Source organism: Oryctolagus cuniculus, chromosome 7, assembly GCF_051225735.1.
Source record: "Oryctolagus cuniculus isolate XC-2025 breed Fujian yellow rabbit chromosome 7, ASM5122573v1, whole genome shotgun sequence".
Taxonomy (NCBI): domain Eukaryota; kingdom Metazoa; phylum Chordata; class Mammalia; order Lagomorpha; family Leporidae; genus Oryctolagus; species Oryctolagus cuniculus.
The window spans coordinates 147,337,495-147,355,389 of NC_142873.1; the positions used below are offsets into that span (position 1 = coordinate 147,337,495).

The 17,895-nt window shown below is 58.3% G+C and overlaps 1 protein-coding gene across 1 annotated transcript in view; it reads right to left on the reverse strand.

Annotated features, from left to right (window-relative positions):
- NCMAP (non-compact myelin associated protein) overlaps window positions 1-13,649 on the reverse strand; it is a 39,382-nt gene extending 25,733 nt beyond the window's left edge. The window contains exon 1 of the mRNA XM_051856679.3: window positions 13,541-13,649. The gene's annotated coding sequence lies outside the window, so the exon portion shown is untranslated. The remainder of the gene's footprint in view (window positions 1-13,540) is intronic.
- Between the last annotated feature and the right edge of the window lie 4,246 nt (window positions 13,650-17,895).

The following is a 17,895-nucleotide window of genomic DNA, read 5'->3' on the forward strand; positions in this document are numbered from 1 at the left end:
CCCACATCAGGGTGCCTGGGTGCACGTCCTGGCCCTGGCTGCTGCATCCGGCGTCCTGCTGACGCACAGCCCGGGCTCAAGCGTTGGGTCCCTGGCTCCCACGTGCGAGGCCTCGATCGGGTTCTCAGCTCTCGGCCTGGCTCCCTGGCTGTGTGGGCATTGGTGGGAGCTCTGTCTGTCTCTCAAATAGAGAAGTTAAAAACAATTAAGAAGAAGAAATATGGCCACTCTGGGTTGAGATGTGTTCTGACTATAATATCTGCAGTGCAAAATAAAACAATGCAAATATCTCATTAACAATGTTTTCCTATTGATTACGCGTGGAAATGATAGTATTTGCAATATATGGAATTAAATAAAACATCAAACATTGACCTGTCTCTTTTTGCTACTTCAATGTAGCTACTAGGAAATTTGGAATCACATATGTAGCTCATATTACACTGGACAACGCTGATTTCTGGTCTGTTCTTTGCTGCCTCTCTGACCAACACCAACTCATTCATTCGTTCATGCATTGATTCATTTGGGAGAATCCATCCATCGCACCCCATGCGCCAGAGGCAGGGTGCACAGGCCTGGCGTTTGAGCCCACGTGAAGCCTCCACGGTACCAAAGTGTGGGTGGGGGGGTGGCCTAGTGGCCGGGACACTGCTTGGCATGACCACATTCCCGGATTACGGTCCTGAGTTCGAGTCCTGGCTGCAGCCCCAGTCCAGCTTCCTCTAACGCAGACGCTGGGAGGCAGCGGTGCCCTGCCGCTCACGTGGGACCCGGCCTGAGTCCCCTGCTCCCAGCTTCAGCTGCTGCAGGCATTCGCGGGGGTGAATGGGCAGATGGGGGCTTCGTGTCTGTTTCTTAAATAACTAATTAAAAATCAAGATACCAAAGATCGTGGATTGCACACCTACACATCCCATGACACGACTTGCCACCGCTGATGCTCGTGCTTCCTTCCAGAATGGCTTCCTAACCCTGGCTGCCTGGTGAACTCCTATTCATACTTCAAAACCCAAGCCTTCAAATACTCCAAAAACTTGCATCAGCCGCTTCAATGATGTTTAAAACGCTGTCTTGTGAAGACGCTGCACCTTCGCCTCCATGCCCTGCTGGGTTCTGAGTGGCCAACCATGTGGTGGATGCCATCTTTTCACAACTGTGGAGATGTCACCAGTCACCAGCACATCTTCCCCTACCCCAGGCGCGCTCTCTCTCTCTCTACCTCTCTTTGTAACTCTGTCTTTCAAATAAATAAAATAAATCAGAGAGAGAGAGAGAGAGAGAGAGAGGTCTTCCATCCACTGGTTCACTACCCAGATGACTGCAATGGCCGGAGCTGGGCTGATCTGAAGCCAGGAGCTTCTTCCAGGCCGCCCATGCGGGTTCAGGGGCCCAAGGACTTGGGCCATCATCCACTGCTTTCTCAGGCCACAGCAGAGAGCTGGATTGGAAGAGGAGCAGCCGGGACTCGAACCGGCGCCCATATGGGATGCCGGCGTTGCAGGCTGGGGTTTTCACCCACCGCACCACAGCGCTGGCCCCGACTCTGTCTCACCCTCTATAACTTGCTCTGCGGAACGAGCTGTCTCAGTGGTGACGCATCTGTCCCCCGAGACGCGAAGCCACGTCTGCCTCCATTGGGGCGGGCACACAGCGGCACACAGTGGCGGCGCCCAGGAACAGGGAGCTCCAGCCCCGGCTCTGCGGCTGCGCTGCCAGGGCCCAAGCCTGGCTCTCTCCGGGGCTCCAGCGCTGTCCTCGTTGTCAGGTCGGCCAGTTGGCGGTGTCCCCAGTCCCCACTGTGCCACCTAGAGGCTTCCGTGTCATCTGTGAGGCCCAGGCTGTGGCTCGCTTGTGCACAGCCAGAAACCTCCGGGCACGGCCCGTCATCTTCGAGGACCCAGTGCAGGTATGCGGTGCCGAAACCAGGTGGCAGTGGAGGCGAGCACGGGCAACAGGCCGATCTGTGGAAGCTTGGCTGGGGTGGTGGGTGGGCTCTGCTCTACCCATGGGGGCCTCCCCGACAAGTTCCGTGAGTCCCCAGGCCATGGTCCCAGGAAAACTCAGGTTCCGTGAGCCCCCAGGCCGTGGTCCCAGGAAAACTCCTCACCTAGCTCAGTGCTGGCTGGTGGCCCGCCCCGAGCCGCGAGGCAGGGTGGGGCTGGGACGCGGGAGGTGACCTCCCCAGCCGGCTTCCTCCGCTCCCAGCCTCCCTCCAGGCTGTGCGGTTTGCTCAGAACCCGAGCCCGGGGCGCGGAACACAGAAGAATTCGTTTACGTCATGGCCCGCGCTGCCTCCCGGAGGCCACAGCTCCGTAACCCGAAGCAGAAGGACGCAAACCCAGTGATTTCTGATTCTTCCCAGCCCTGAGACGCGGTAGCCCGACACCTCCCTCTCCCAGCGGGCTCCCCCGTCACCGGGTTTAACCTTGATTCTGGGGCAGCCAGGGGTTGGGGGAGAGCTTCCCGGGCGTGGGGGAGGGGAGAGAAGTGAAATATCCGGGGGCCGCACTGTGGGGCAGCAGGTTAAGCCTCCGCCTGCGACACCGGCCTCCCACAGGAGCTCTGGTTCAAGTCTCGCCTGCTCCACTTCCAAGCCAGCACCTGGGAAAGCAGCGGAGGATGGCCCAACTGCTTGGGCCCCTGCACCTGCGTGGGAGACCTGGAGGAAGCTCCTGGCTCCTGGCTTCAGCCTGGCCCAGCTCTGACCATTGCAGCCATTTGGGGAGTGAACCAGCAGATGGAAGATACTCTCTCTGTCTCTTTGTCTCTCTTTCTCTGTCGTTCTCTCTCTCTGTGTCTGCCTCTCCTTCTGTAACTCTTTCAAAAATAAATAAATAAATAGATTTTTAAGAAAGAATATGAATTCATAGGAATAAAATAGTACTCGCAAAGTTTTTAGAACAGTGCATGGCACATAGGAAGTGCTCTTTAAACGTTTGCTCTCACGGTTGAGCCCTCAGAATGAGGCCCAGGCTCCCGCCAGATTCCCTGGGCTCACACCCTCCCTCAGCGGGGGGCCTTGATTGGGGGGCTTCATCTTCTGGGGCCTCAGTTTCTTTGCATGAAGATTTGAGGTGGCGGTGGCCGTGGGGGAGACCACCCAACAAAGCTCCTTGCAGGGCTGGGCGTGGAACATGTTGGCCATGACTGCGGCTCCCGTGCCGGGCCCTCCGGGGGTTACAAGAACACACAGCGCCACTCGAAGGTGACTCCTGCAGGCGGTCTGCCCCCTCCCCTGCCCCTGCCCTGCATGGCGGGGGCAGTAGCACATGGTGGGAAAGCTGAACGGGCACTGCGGGGGCTGCGGGTCAGCCGGCGCTCCCTGCCCACCAATCAGCTGGGACCTCCATCCACAACACGCCAAGCGTCCGGGGCCCGGGGATTTGATTCTTTAATTTGAGGTTCAGAGAGACAGACAGACAGACAGGGAGGGAGAGCTGCCATCCACTGGTTCACTTCTCAGATGCCCAGAATGCCAGGACCTCAATCTGGGGGTCCCAAGAGGGCTGCTGGGACCCAATTATTTGTGCCATCACTGTTGCAGGAGCTGGAGTTGGGACTCGAACCCTGGCAGTCTGATGTGGAACGCAGGTCTTTAACCACTGGGCTAAATGCCCACTCCCACCCCGGGGGCTTACAAGGTCAGTGAAAGCCAACACAGCCCTCTGCTCCTGGGGCTGTGGTCTGGGGTGGGGCAGGGCCACTCGCAGCCACAACCTGCGAGGAGGGAGAGGCACGGGGCGGGCACCCGGCGGGATGCTGGGCTGAAGCATCGGAGGCAGCAGGTGAGGAGGGGTGATCTGGAATATGCAAATGTCCTGTGGCAGGGGTGAGAGGGACTCTCCTGGTGCAGGAAGGGGTGTGGGCTTTGGAATAAGACCCCGCTTGCATTCCGGCTCAGCTGAGTCACCGTGGAATCAGGGCTTACCCTCTCTGAGCCGGGCTTGGTGACAGCTGTCTCATTCTGTGTGACAAAGGGATATTAACTGTAATCAATACTATTACCAGCCTCACGGCACAAGCCAGGGGGTGTAAGAGTTTTGTTTTGCTCAGTTTTAACTTATTTGAAAGGCCCATGACTGCTCAGACCGCTGAATGTGCCACTGGGGCTGGGGCTGTGCTCTGGAGTGGCCCTGCCAGCGTGGGCATCGTGCTTTTATTTTTATTTTTTGACAGGCAGAGTGGACAGTGAGAGAGAGAGAGAGAGAGAGAGAGAAAGGTCTTCTTTTTCCGTTGGTTCACCCCGCAATGGCCGCTCTGGCGGCACGCTGCGGCCAGCGCACCGCACGGATCCGAAGCCAGGAGCCAGGTGCTTCTCCTGGTCTCCCATGGGGTGCAGGGCCCAAGCACTTGGGCCATCCTCCACTGCACTCCCGGGCCACAGCAGAGAGCTGGACTGGAAGAGGAGCAACCAGGACAGAACCCGGTGTGCCGGCGCCGCAGACGGAGGGTTAGCCTAGAGAGCCGCGGCACCGGCCATGGGCACCGTTCTTAAGCGGCAGCCTCTGCTCTTAGGATCTTCACTCTCAGGTCACAGCCGCCCAGCTGAGAAGCCAAAGGCTCCCGGAGAGGCCACAGGTGATGCTCCAGTTGGCAGCCCCAGCTGAGCTCCGGCACCACAGCCAGCGCTGGGAGGAAGCCATGGGCGTGAGCCCTCCGGGCACCCTGTGCCGCGGAGCCTGCAGGTGACTGGACAGCTGACCGCAGCCCAGAGAGACCCCGAATGAGAAACACCTGCCAAACCTGACCAGCCCACAGGCACGAGGGACACGCGGCTGTGGTTTTAAGCCACTGAGTTTTGGAATGGTTGGTTACCTAGCAACAGAGAAGCCGCACGTCACCCTTCACGCCAGCGCTCTCATCCAACTCTGTCCCAGTCTGAACCGGGCTCCACTGCGACACGGACTGAGCCTCCTCCCCAGGTCGGGGCCTCTTCCACCTCGCACCTCTTACAACCGTTTGTACCGACCAGCGCAGCTTTGGGTTGGGAGTCCTGGACCCACCTTGCTCTCATTTATTTATTTATTTTTAAAGATCTATTTATTTATTTGAAAGGCAGAGTTACAGAGAGGCAGAGGCAGAGAGAGAGAGGGAGGGAGAGAGAAGCCTTCCATCTACTGGTTCACTCCCCAAATGGCCCCAATGGTTGGAGCTGCGCCAATCCAAAGCCAGGAGCCTTTTCCAGGTTTCCCACGTGGGTGCAGGGGCCCAAGCACTTGGGCCATCTTCTACTGCTTTCCCAGGCCATAGCAGAGAGCTGGATCAGAGGTGGAGCAGCTGGGACTCGAACCGGTGCCCTTATGGGATGCCAGCACTGCAGGCAACAGCTTTACCCACTACGCCACAGCCCTGGCCCCCACCTTTCTTTTAAAGCACATACAAGTTCATTCTAAACAGAAACTGTCCATCACTTCTGAAGATGGAAAACCAATCCCACTTGCCACCAGTAGACGGGAACAAGAAGAGAGACCTGACGGAACGGATCAAGGTCACTAAGTTCCAGCCAGACAGTGCCACCTCCCGGAGTGCATGAGCCCCAGGTCACCGACTCTGTGTTGAAAAGAGGAGCAAGGGAGGGGTGTGTGGCACAGCAGGGTAAGCCTTCTCAATGCCGGCATCCGGTATCAGCGCTGGCTCAAGTCCCAGCCTCTCTCTGCTTGCCATCACCTCCCTGCCAGTGAGCCTGGGAAGGCGGGAGAAGACAGCCCAGCTGCCCGCACCCCTGCCGTCCACATGGGAGACCGGGGTGGGGTCTGTGGCTCCTGCTTTGGCCTGGCCCAGCCCTGGCCTGACCATCTGTGGGGTGAACCAGTGGGTGGAAGATCTCTCTCGCTCACTCTCTCTTCCCTCCTCCTTGTCACTTTACAGAGATAGACAGACGAACACATCTTAAGAGACAAGAAGAGAGAAGGCAGGGTTGTGGAGACACTGGGAGATCCGGGGAGACAGCTTTGGGGCCCCGGCTCGGGAACAGCCGTGGGGGAGCTGCCAGTTCCAGGCAGCCCTGGGGCTCCTCCTCGTGGTTACGGCACGCGCCACAGCCCCCAGCTGGCCCGCGCTGCCGTGGGTCGGAGCCTCCGTCTTTCCACTGTCTAGAGAGACAGGTGAGAAGATGCCCCCCTCTTTTTCTTGCCCCCTACTCGCACCCTGACTTCCAAGAGTTCCTGTGGCACCTCTCGGAGGTCTTTTGCTATTCGAGTGTTTCCTGGTGAGTATTTTCAGCTTTGTGGGTCTTTGTGCATGCCACCTCCTGAGGCTTTATTTGCCCAAGAATATTTTTATTGTGACCTCATGTTGGAATGGCAGTTTGGCTGGCTTTGAATTCTGGGTTGAGAGAGTTCTTTTCTTTAGGTCCTTTTCTTTAGGTTAGCTGCTTCGTTCACTTCTTTTATCAAGGATTGTTAATGCAGGTCCGCGCCAGCCCGGCTCCCCTTCCTGCACGAGAGACCCGTGTCTCCCGTGTGCCCTCCTTTTCGTCGTTCTGCAGTCCTGATTTCGCCGCAATCTCTGTGTGTGGGTTTCCGTATTTCTGGGGCGGCTGCTCGCCGAGGTCCTTCGCTCTGCACCATTCACTTCTCTTTAATTCTGATGCATTTAACCTGCAGTGTCTCTGCAGTTCCTTCCTCATCTCCATATTTATTTACCTTTCCTTTTTTTTTTTTTTGACAGGCAGAGTTAGACAGTGAGAGAGAGAGAGACAGAGAGAAAGGTCTTCCTTCCGTTGGTTCACTCCCCAAATAGCCGCCACGACCAGCACGCTGCGCTGATCCAAAGCCAGGAGCCAGGTGCTTCTCCTGGTCTCCCATGCAGGTGCAGGGCCCAAGCACTTGGGCCATCCCCCACTGCCTTCCTGGGCCACAGCAGAGAGCTGGACTGGAAGAGGAGCAACCGGGACAGAATCCGGTGCTCCGACCAGGACTAGAACCGGGTTTGCCGGTGCCGCAGGCGGAGGATTAGCCAAGTGAGCTGTGGTGCCAGCCTACCTTTCCTTTTTTCCTTTTTTTAATTATTTATTTATTTTAGAAAAAGATAGATAGAGATCTTGCATCCCCTAGTTCGTGATCCATATGCCCAACAGCTGAGGCCGGGCCAGGCAGAAGCCAGGAGCTAGAAATTCTACCTGGCTCTCCCACATAGGTGGCAGCAAGCCAAGTACTTGGGCCATCACCTGCTGCTGTCAGGCACATTGGAGGGAGGCTGGATTGGAGGCAGAGGCGGGAACCGACACAGGCACTCTGACTCAGGTCTGGGCATCCCCAGCCACTGTGCACAACATCCAGCCCATGTCTCCCTTCATCTCCGCCCCATCCCTCTTGGCTTTTCTTTTTCATTTGTTCTCTCTTCATCTTTCCCGGCTGCTTCCAGGGATAATTAATCTGGTCGACCTCCTGGGTAGTTCATTTCTCAGTGGAACCCATCCTGATGTTCGTGCCATCTATTGTAGTTTTATTCTAAGCATTGCATCTTTCATAGTTAATTTTTTAAAAACATTTATTTATCTATTTGAAAGATAGAGTTACAGAGAGACAGAGGCAGAGAGAGAGAGAGAGAGAAGTCTTTCACCTGCTGGTTCATTCCCCAAATGGCCGCAATAGCTGGAGCTGGGCCGATCCAAAGTCAGGAGCCAGGAGCTTCTTCCAGGTCTCCCACACGGTGCAGGGGCTAAGCACGTGGGCCGTCTTCCACTGCTTTCCCAGGCCACAGCAGTAGAGCGTCCCGGCAGGCAGATGTGCTGTTAGTCTTCTTCCACTGCTGCCCTCTATGTAGATGGTGTAGATGGCGGTGTCCCCTCTCTGGGTCTCGCCCACTCCCCGATTGCTGTCCCCTGTAAACCCAGACCATTCTGCCAGTTTGCTGGCCTTTATAACATCCCAAGCTTCAACATGCTTTCAGAGGGGCGTGCATTTTTGTCTCAGCTATTTGGGAAGAGGGGAAGGCATAATCTTCCTGCAAACACGGGGAGGCACATTGAAAGGCCCCTTCCAGTCCTCGCTCTGGTTGGAAGTGGGTTAAGCCACCACCTGCAAGGCCTGCACCCACACCGCAGCCTCGGCTCATGCCCCAGCTGCTCTGCCTCTGATCCAGCCCTGGCTAATGCACCTGGGAAGGCAGCAGAGGGTGGCCCAAGTACTTTGGTCCCTAACATCCAGGTGGGAGACCCGGATGGAGTTCTTGGCTCCCGGCTTTGGCTCGGCCCAGCCCCAGCAGTCGTGGCTATTTGGGGAGTGAACGAGTAGATGGAAGACCTTTCTCTCATTTGTAACTGCCTTTCAATTATGTAAATAAATTTAGAGTGACAAAGGGATTGAACTTCATTTTGGCTGCTGCTGCTTTAGCGATGGTTAAGAAAGCCTGTGACTCCTGGCTCTTGTGTTATTTCATGAATTTCTTCTCTCTCTCTGATTTACTTATTTATTTGAAAGGCAGAGTTACAGAGAGGCAGAGAGAGAGAGAGAGAGGTCTTCCACTTGCTGATTCACTCCTCCAGTGGCCGCAATGGCCAGAGCTGGGCGGATCGGAAGCCAGGAGCCAGAAGCTTCTTCCGCGTCTCCCACACAGGTGCAGGGGCCCAAAGACTTGGGCCATCTTCCACTGCTTTCCCAGGCCATAGCAGAGAGCTGAACCGGAAGTGGAGCAGCCAGGACTCGAACTGGCGTCCAAATGGGATGCCGGCACCGCAGGCGGCTTTACCCGCTACGCCCCCACCTTTCTTCTCTTACCTCCTAAGAATAACTGCCGTGCTTTACTTTAAACCCCGGGCCCCTCACCGCCACATCCTGCTCTGCCTGGCGTAGGGGACTTGACCTGCTGCGTCTCTTGGAGCAGCTCTGCTCAGGAGTTTACAATTATTTTGCAGGTGTGTTCACGTTTCCCTGGAGGCACCAGCTGTCTGTCTGGGGCACATGGAAGGCATAAGGAAAAAGATGAGCCCAGGACGGACTGTGGACAGCCTGTCCTGGTGGGCTTCCTGCCAGGTTTGACGTCAGCCTTCACCTCTATGATCCCAGAGAGAAGGAGGCGGGGCAGGAGGCGGGGCCTCTTGTGAGAGCCCAGGTGTGGGGGGAGGGGCGTTGACAGAGCAGTGCACGCCTGAGCCTTGCCTGTTCCCGTCCATCCTTACCCCAGCTCAGCTTTGAGCCGCCCTCCACTGCCCCTGGACAGCAGCTGCCAACTCCACCGAACAGGCAGGGGTCCAAGTACTTGGTCCATCCTCTGCTGCTTTCCCAGGCACAATAGCAGGGAGCAGGATTGGAAGCAGAGCAGCTGGGACTAGAACCAGTGCTCGTATGGGATGTCGGCATCGCAGGCGGCGACTTAACCCTCTGCATCACAGCCCCGGCCGTGAAGAAATTGCTTTAATATGCCAGTGCGGTCATAAGTGTAATGTTTAATAGTCTAGAGGAAGGATCCTAGGAAGCACTGTGGCCCAGGGAGGTCAGCGCATCCCTGCTCCGTGTGCCCTCGGCAAGTGGCTCCACCTCTCGGCGAGCTGGGGAAGAGCAACTCCCCCAGCAGGGCTGCGGGCGCCGGGGCAGCGCAGCCTTCAGCCCTGGCTGGGCGCACAGGAAGCTCCCGCCAATCACACTGGCCCAGTGGCTTCTCTCTGTGAACTGCAGGCCATGAGCTTAGGGAATCCCAGGAGGCCTGTGGGCCTGGGTGGAAGTGGTCACACAATTGCTTCTCTGCGCAGCAGGCGGGAGAGACGCCCCCAGGTAGAAGCTGCACAGCTGCCATGTGCTGGGGGTGCCAGGTGGCACCAAGCAGGCGCCAAAAAGAGCTCTCGCTGAATTCCCAGTGCAGGCCCCAGGCAGGTGCTCGAAAGAACAGAGGAAGTGGACCGAATGAATGAATGAATGAATGACTTGTGAATTGTGGAAGGGATTTAAAAATCCTTGAGGCCAGGGCAGGTGTTTGGCACAGAGGTGAGGTCATCGCCTGGCATGCTCACAGCCCACATCAGAGCGCCTGGTTCGAGTCCCAGCTCCTCCACTTCCAACCCAGCTCCCTGCTGTGCGCACCCTGGAGGCGGCAGATGATGGCTCAAGCACTTGGGTGTCTGTCACCCATATGGGAGACCCAGATGGCCCTGTGTGGCCTTTTAGGGAGTGAGCCAGATGGAAGATCTCTCTCTGGGGGTCTTTGGTTCTTTCTCTCTCTGCTTTTCAAATAAAAAAAAAAAAAAAAGAAAGAAAAGAAACCACCCTAGAGGCTGTTTGCCGGTAGGTTGGCCCAGCAGCCCCCAGACAGAAGTTTATCCAAAGGAGAAACAAATGCTTACTAAGTGACGTCGTGGACACTGCCACCTCTGCTTCATGCACAGGGAAGCCGAGGCTGAGATGGGATGGGATCCCAGGCTCGGGGGCAGAGGACAGCCGCAGTCCCTCTCGCTCCCCCTCCTCCAGGTGAGCCCTGGAGCAGGGTCCTGGGGACCTTGGGTTCCCTGCCCCAGCAGCCCAGGTGCGTCTCCACCCCAGGCAGGAGGCCCCTCCCAGCAGGCCCGAGAACAGGCCTCTCTGTCTTAGAGCCTGGCACACCCTCTCCTTCCTCGGGCCAAGGGCAGCTTCAAACCACAGGAGAAGCCCCCGCCCCTCAGCCCCACTCAGGCCCCTGCCCTACCCTCCCTGCCCTCAGTGCCAGCCCAGCTCAGGGCCCCCGGCAGGCGGCTTCCTGGCCTGCCCTGCGCTGGGCTCGGTCCCCTTCCCTGTTCTGATCAGGACCTCGCCCCAGGGCAAACAACCAGGGCGTCCTCGTGCCAGATTCCTCAGGCGAAGACTGGGGTGCGGGGCTGTGATGCCAGCGCGCGCATCAGGAGGCCGCTGGGCACAGGAGGGGACCGGCGGGGAAGCGCGCACAGGGCTTGGACGCCTTCCAGGAGCACCACGGCCACCGCCGCTGTTGCCCGGGGCTCCGGAGGCCCCCGCGGGGCAGTGCAGAGCCAGCGCGCAGCACTCGGCTGCAACAGCTCAGCCCAGTTACAGAGGCTCCTATTTGGGGTATTTTTCTTCCACTCCAGTCATAGATCTTAAATAAAAATTAAGTGGGGCCAGCACTGTGGTGTATCATGTGGGGCCGCAGCCTGCAACGCCAGCATCCCTTATGGGCGACGGGTTTGGGTCTGGCTGCTCCACTTGTGATCCAGCTCCCTGCTAACGTGCCTGGGAAAGCAGCAGAGGGTGGCCGAAGTGCATAGGCCCCTGCACCCACGTAGGAGACCCGGAGGAAGCTCCTGGCTTCAGATCTGCCCAGCTACAGCCCTTGCGGCCGTTTGGGGAGTAAACCAGAGGATGGAAGATCTCTCTCTCTCTCTCTCTCTCTCTCTCTGCCTCTCTGTAACTTTGCCTTTCAAATAAATAAATACTGTTTTTTTTTTAAAATAAAGTGAATCTATGTAATCTGGGATCTTTATTTTCATCAAATATGAAGTTTAAAAATAATTAAAGGGTGTATTGGAAAACGTACCATCCACTCTACATTTATTCTTGGTTTTTAACTCCCACCCCTTCTGTCTGAAGATCAGGAAACGCAGGCAAGTGCTGCTGCGTCTGCGGTTCAGACCCCCTCTGTGACCTGGCGTCTGGGCAATGGGAGGGGTCAGCGAGGATGTGGCAGATTCTCCCTGGAGCCCCAGGCCTGCCCCCAGGTGTGTGTCCCTCCTAGCGGGTCCTTGTCCGAGAAAAGATATTAGTGGTGGAGGCGGACAGGGCAGAGATGCCAAAACAAAAAAATCCAACAAACTCGCGGTCAGTTTTGGGAGTTGTGGCACAGCGGGTTAAGCTGCTGCTTAGGATGCCGGCATCCCATAGGAGCGCCGGTTCAAGTCCTGGCCCGTCTGCTTCCTACCCAGCTTCCTGCTAATGCACCTGGGAAAGCAGCAGGTGATGGCTGAAGGGCTTGGGTCCCTGCCACCTACAGGGAGACCCAGATGGAGCTCCTGGCTCCTGGCTTTGGCCTGGCCCCGTCCCAGCTGTTGCAGGCATTTGGGGGGTGAGCCAGCAGATGGAAGATTCCCTCTCCTGCGCGCTCCCCCTCTCTCTGTCACTTTGCCTTTCAAATTAGTAAGTAAATCTTAAGAAAAAAAAAAAAAGAAAGAAAGAAAGCCAAGAACCCAGTCCTCAGCCTGAGCACCACCAGCGGCAGCGCTGGTGAGGATACAGTGAGCAGAGCGGCACGGGTTCACGGCGACACACAGACATCGAAAACCATCCCGAGCAGATATGGAAAGCGCTACGGGAACTTGGAACCTGGCTCTCTGAGGGTGCAGCGCCGCCGGCTCCTACTGATGGCTGCCCCTGGGTCTCCCACTTTTGCTTAAGTCAAGGTATGGAAACTCAACAGAGGCCCCGCCCAGGACGCCAGCACAGGAAAGCCCCCTAGCTTTGCTTGGAGCTCCCTCCCAGCCTGTGACAGAAGCGGCCACAGTTCATGTCCAGCAACTGGCCAAGGCGACTGATGGGAAACCATGATAGCCGGTCCCCAGAGACGTCCACCACTTCCTGGAGCCCTGGTCAGTGTGCTCCTGGCTCACCCCCCCCCCCCCCCGCCAGGAGCTGACTCCCCACCAGCCAGGCGCCCCTCGGGACCAAACAGGCCTGGTCCCTGCCCCAGGGAGCCATGGCCCAGCAGAAATTCATAGCTGGTGCTGCTGAGAGCGAGCTCTGTACAGAGCCTGGACCAAGCACTTCATGTGGATTTATCTGTCTTAGCAGAATGCGTCATTGAACGAACACATCAGACTGGACCATGGAGGGGTAGGGCCTTGCCCAGGCCTTCAAGTGGCCCCGGCTGTGGGGCGAGCCAGGGATCCCACAGCTCGGCTCTTAACAGTGTGCTGTCTTCCCCAGCCCTGCTCAAACCTCACCTCCTCCACGGAGCCCTCTGGAATCCTCCCCCAGACTCCAGGGACTCCTTGGTCCCTTTACTGAGCCCTGGAGGTTGCCACAGCTGCCCCCTCCTCCCACAAGGGTACCCAAGAAGCTGGGGTCCCCACACCAGTCCTCTGGAGCCGCACCCCACATGCCTGGTGCATCTCAACCTGGCCTCCTCCCCCGGGGCGGGGTTTTCATCTCATCCAATGGCAGAGCTTCCGAGGGGCTTCCGCCTAGGCCCGACCCATCCAGACGCCCATTTCACAGAGAGGCAAACCCGTGTCCGAGCGGGTCCAACTTCCTTCTACCTGCCCAGGTCAGCTGCCCATTCTTCCGGGAAGTCTCAGCCTCTCCGCCAGAGGCGGGGACGAGGATGGCACCAGAGATGGACCGATGCACACGGAAGCAGCACTCCCAAAATGCAGGCTGCTCCGGGGGCCCTTCTCCCCGCGGGGTGGAGCTCGGTCGGCGTTCTGGGCACCTGGACGCACTCATACCCCCAACCGCCGTGCCCTCAAACCCCCTAGAGATCAGCCCCAACCCCACCCCGACCACCGCCCAACAGAGATGGGAGCAAGGCTGGGGCTCCCCTTGCCCAGCGTGGCCAGCAGGTGGACAGGGAGCCGCCGGCCCGCGCTGGCCGCAGAGCTGGGCGGCCAGGCGCCTCCTACCTGCTCCGGCGACCCCGCTGGGCGCCCCGCTGCGCTCCGGCGATCAGTCGCTGGTGACGCCGCCGCCGCCAGGCTGGACGCGGCTGGTGGGAATCCCGCCCCGCCCAGGGGTCCCGCCCCCAGCTCCGCCCCGTGCAGGTGATCGCCCGGAGCCTCGGGGCCGCCCTGGGGGCGCCAGGACCCCGCAAGCTGGAGTGGTGGCGCCTCCTCGCGGCGTCCCCGCGCCGCTCTGAGACCTGGACCTGGGTCCTTTTGGGGGGGCTCGGGTTACGGCCCCGCGGGCGCTCCGACCCAGGAGCCCCCTGAGAGGGCAACGGAGCGGGAAGGAACCCTGCCGATGCCCCGCCGTGAGCCCGGGGCGCTGTGTGGGCGCCCCGGGAGTGGGAGGAGCTCGTCTGGGTGGAGGGCGCGGGCGGGCCGGGTGTAGACCGTGCTAGTCAGGTGTAGAATGCCAGCCAGCCGGACCCGGAGGAAAGAGGTTTACTGCGAACCCGTCCCAGCCTGCGCTCCCGGAGGGCCGGGCTCACCTCCTGGCCACTGCCCGGCTTAGCTCCTCCTGGACTACGGATGACGCCGCTGGCACGCAGGACGCCCTCTGCTTGTGCAGCGAGGGAAACTGAGGCCCGGGGGGACAGAGGCCAGGTACCCCGAGTCACGTGACAGGCTAGGGGCAGACCCACGTTTTCTCCCACTGTGGTCGGATTCTGTCCAGGAAGTGACTGGCTGTGCACTGCGCGCCCGAGCGACGCTCTCCCTGGGGACCAGGGACCGGAGTTTGGGGGTGCTGTCTGGGATTCTGCTTCCCCCTTCTCCGAGGCCCGGGTAGTGGGGGCCTCAGGGGCCCTGAGGTCGCAGCTCCCAGGCCGTGGCCTTCTTTGGGACGCACCCAAAGCTCTCCCCCGGCCTTGGGGCACAAGGGCCCAGCAGTCAGAGGGTCTTGGGTTTGAATCCTGCTTGATGGTCTACGAATCAGCCGGGAGCAGTTTTCAAACCTCCCTGACAGTTTCCTTCTGAAAAATGAAGGTGGTAAGGGACTTAGCACAACTGTGGCAAGATAATGCCTACCTGGGTCTGGAAACCTGGGGGGCTACTCGGAGAGGAGGCAGAGCTGGGGAGGAGAGCTTGGCACCTCTGGGTGGGCCCGTGGTGGGATTCAGCATCTTCAGCTTTCTGCTGGCCTTGGCTCCAACCCCTCCTGCTCTCTCCCTTCACCCCGGCTGTCCGAGCCACCGAACGCCCACTGCAGTAGGGATCTGGAACATTGGCATACCCAGGGCCAGAAGGAGCCAGGCCCAGGGAGACAGAAGCATCCAGCGGCCTGGAGAACCCTCAGTCTCCCTGCCTCTTCTCTCACTCAGGCCCTCAGAAGGGCACCACAGGCTGGGCACCTGGCAAGGGGGGTGGCAAAGTCCACAGTGCCCTCCCCTGCCCCTGTGGACCTCCCTGTCCAGCGGGGATCGGGAGGGAGGCAGCTGATCCCCAAGCGCCAGTAACACCAACGAAAGCCCACCTGTGCCGAGTCCTACCAAGGAAATAACCACGGGCGTCGCTGATCATTTTGGGGTCCGGGTCAGGGCTCCTCCAGAGAGGGGGGAGTGAAGACTACCTGTGAGGAGAGCACAGGTGAGCTGAGACAGGCAGGTGGGGAGAGGTGGGGCTGGGAACATTCCAGAAGTGGGGAGGGGCGCTGGTGTGCCGTGTGGTTGGCCAGATGGGGCCTGGGCTTGAGGGGAGAGTGGATAGGACAGGTTCAGGGGCAGGCGGCGATCGGGTGTCAGGAAGTCTCCGGGGTCAGAGCAAGCAGTCCAGATTCTATGTGAGGCCTGGGAAGCCAGGGAGGGCTGGAGAGAGCCCCCATCCTGGGGCCGGCACCGTGGTGCGGTGGGTTAAACCTCCACCTATGGCGCTGGCACCACGTAGGGACACCAGTTCGAGTCCCAGCTGCTCTACTTCCAATCCAGCTCCCTGCTAATGCACCTGGGAAGGCAGCAGAGGACAGCTCAAGTGCTTTGGCCTCTGCACCCATGTGGGAGACCCAGATGGAGTTCCAGGCATCTGGCTTCAGCCCGGCCCAGCCAACGCTATTGTGGCATTTGGGGGAGTAAACCAGTGGGTGGAAGATCTCTCTCCCTCTCTGTCTATCCACCACCACCCCCATAAGTCTGCCTTTCAAATAATTAAATAAATCTTAGAAAAGAAAGGCCACACCCTGTGCTCCCCTGTGTCTGGCTTCCAGGAAGGGGTGGAGGGAGCCGGGCTGCAGGGTGGCGCGAAGTGCAGAGGAACGGCCCGAATTGGGATCCATTCTTGGGGGAGGCGGGAATCGCTGTTGGGAACCAAGATTCAAAGAGGGCCCCAAGGTGGCTTGGCTGTGGTCATTTCATGACCCGAGCTTCCGTGACCTGGGTCTCCACCTGCCTTCGGGCCCAGCTGCATGCAACTCGGGAATCTGCTGGTCTCCCCTGGGTGCTATCCTTCCAGAGTGGGAGCCCCAGGGGGGCTGAGGAAAGGCGCCCTGTCTTGTGCACCTTGTGCAAAAGCCGGAAATGACCACAGTTCCAAGAGACAGGGTACGGCCGTGCCAACTGCACTTCGTGGTCAGGGCACCAGACACTCAGGAGTTTGCAACATGTGCAGAAGCAACAATGCAAACAGCACCCAGAAAGTCGTACAGCTACATAGAACGGGTGCCTGGGACGGGCGTTAGGGGCAGCTCTTCAGATGCCTGGTCTGAATACTGGCTTTCTTTCATTATTTAAAAAGATTTATTTTATTTCTTTGAAAGGTAGAATGACAGAGATGGGGAGATCACACACACACACACACACACACACACACAGATCTTCCATCCCTTAGTTCATTATCCAAATGGTTCCGACAGCCAGGGCTGGGCCAGGTGAAACCAGGAGGCTGGGACCCCACCGAGGTCTCCTGCGTGGGTACTTGGGCCACTTTCTTCTGCCACTTTCTCAGCTGCATTGCAGGGAGCTGGGTTTGCACCGGGCTCCAGCCAGCGCTCTGATTACAGAGCCCGGTGTTGCAGGTGGTGCCTTAACCCGCGGCCACACAAAGCTGGCCCCCTGGGCCCACTTCTGATTCCGCTTCCTGCGGGTGCACCTGCTGGGAGGTAGCAGGGATGACTCAGGCAGACTGAATTACCGGCTTCTGGCTTTGGCCTCGCCCAGCCCCAGCTGCTGTGGGTGCTGGGGGAGTGAACCAGCAGATGGAGAATCTCTTTGTCTCTCAGTCTCTTTCTCCGTCTCTCTGCCCGTTAAATAAAATGAAAATAAATAGTAAAATGCAAAGAAAAAAGAAAAAAAATGCATGCCTGTGTACTGATTCCGATTTGAAGGGCGTTTGGTGGAATGGAAATAAAGTCTGGTGGTTTTCCGTGTTCTTCTTCCTGTAAGGATGATGTTTTTGTAAAACAGCTTTATAAGTCACTGAAAATGGCTTGTAACATCACCAACAAACCACCTCCGTTTCAGATGTCCCATATGGATTCTACGTGCTGAGAGATCCGAAATGGAAAGACCGCCTGCACAGGGAGAATGCCAAGTGCAATGAATCGGCCTTCCCTGCCTTCCTCGCAGGGGGCGTGGCTGCAAACCAGACTTCGGGCTTCAGAGTTTTTCTCTTGGCCAGGGTTGTCCGGTTGCCCTCTGGCTCCTTCCGTCAGAGCCTTCACCTGCTATTTATGGCTTTTGAGACGGTTGCTGGGGAGACCAACTGAACGTCATGGCAGACGGGAACACAGCTTCACAGGGGCACGAAGCGCTGAGAACCAGGACTCCCTTAGGCACCCAAGTGCACGGTGATGAATCCGGTGCCCCACGCAAAGGTGCCCAGGCCAAACACTCTCGGGATCAACTGCCTGCCTCTCGGGAGTGGAGGGACGGGCAAAGGCCTGACCACTCACGCAAAGTGCAGTTTACGCGGTGGGAGCCAGGGCGGGGCAGGCGGCCTTCTCGTGCACTGTGGAAGCAGGCTGCTTCCCATCAAGCTGCTGGGAACCGCGGAGGCAGGAGGGGAAGGAGAGGGCGAGTCAGGGCTGGAACCTCCTGCAAGCCATGTGATCTCGCTGGGCCTCCGTTTTCTCGCCTGTGAAATGGCTGCTGGGACTGCATGGTCTCTGAGGGCTCTCCCAGCTCTGCAGGAAGTTCGTCACGCCTGCCCCTGCAGACAGCCAGCCCCGTGTCCTCATGTGTATGCTGCACTTTCGGGAAGGTGCCTTCTCATGGCCACTGGCACGTAATTATGGGGAGAGCTTTCTGTTCCCAGGGGGAAGAACAGCAGCTGTAAATTCAGCGAAGCCTTGGGTGTAGGCACGGAGGCATTTTGTTCAATGCAAGCAT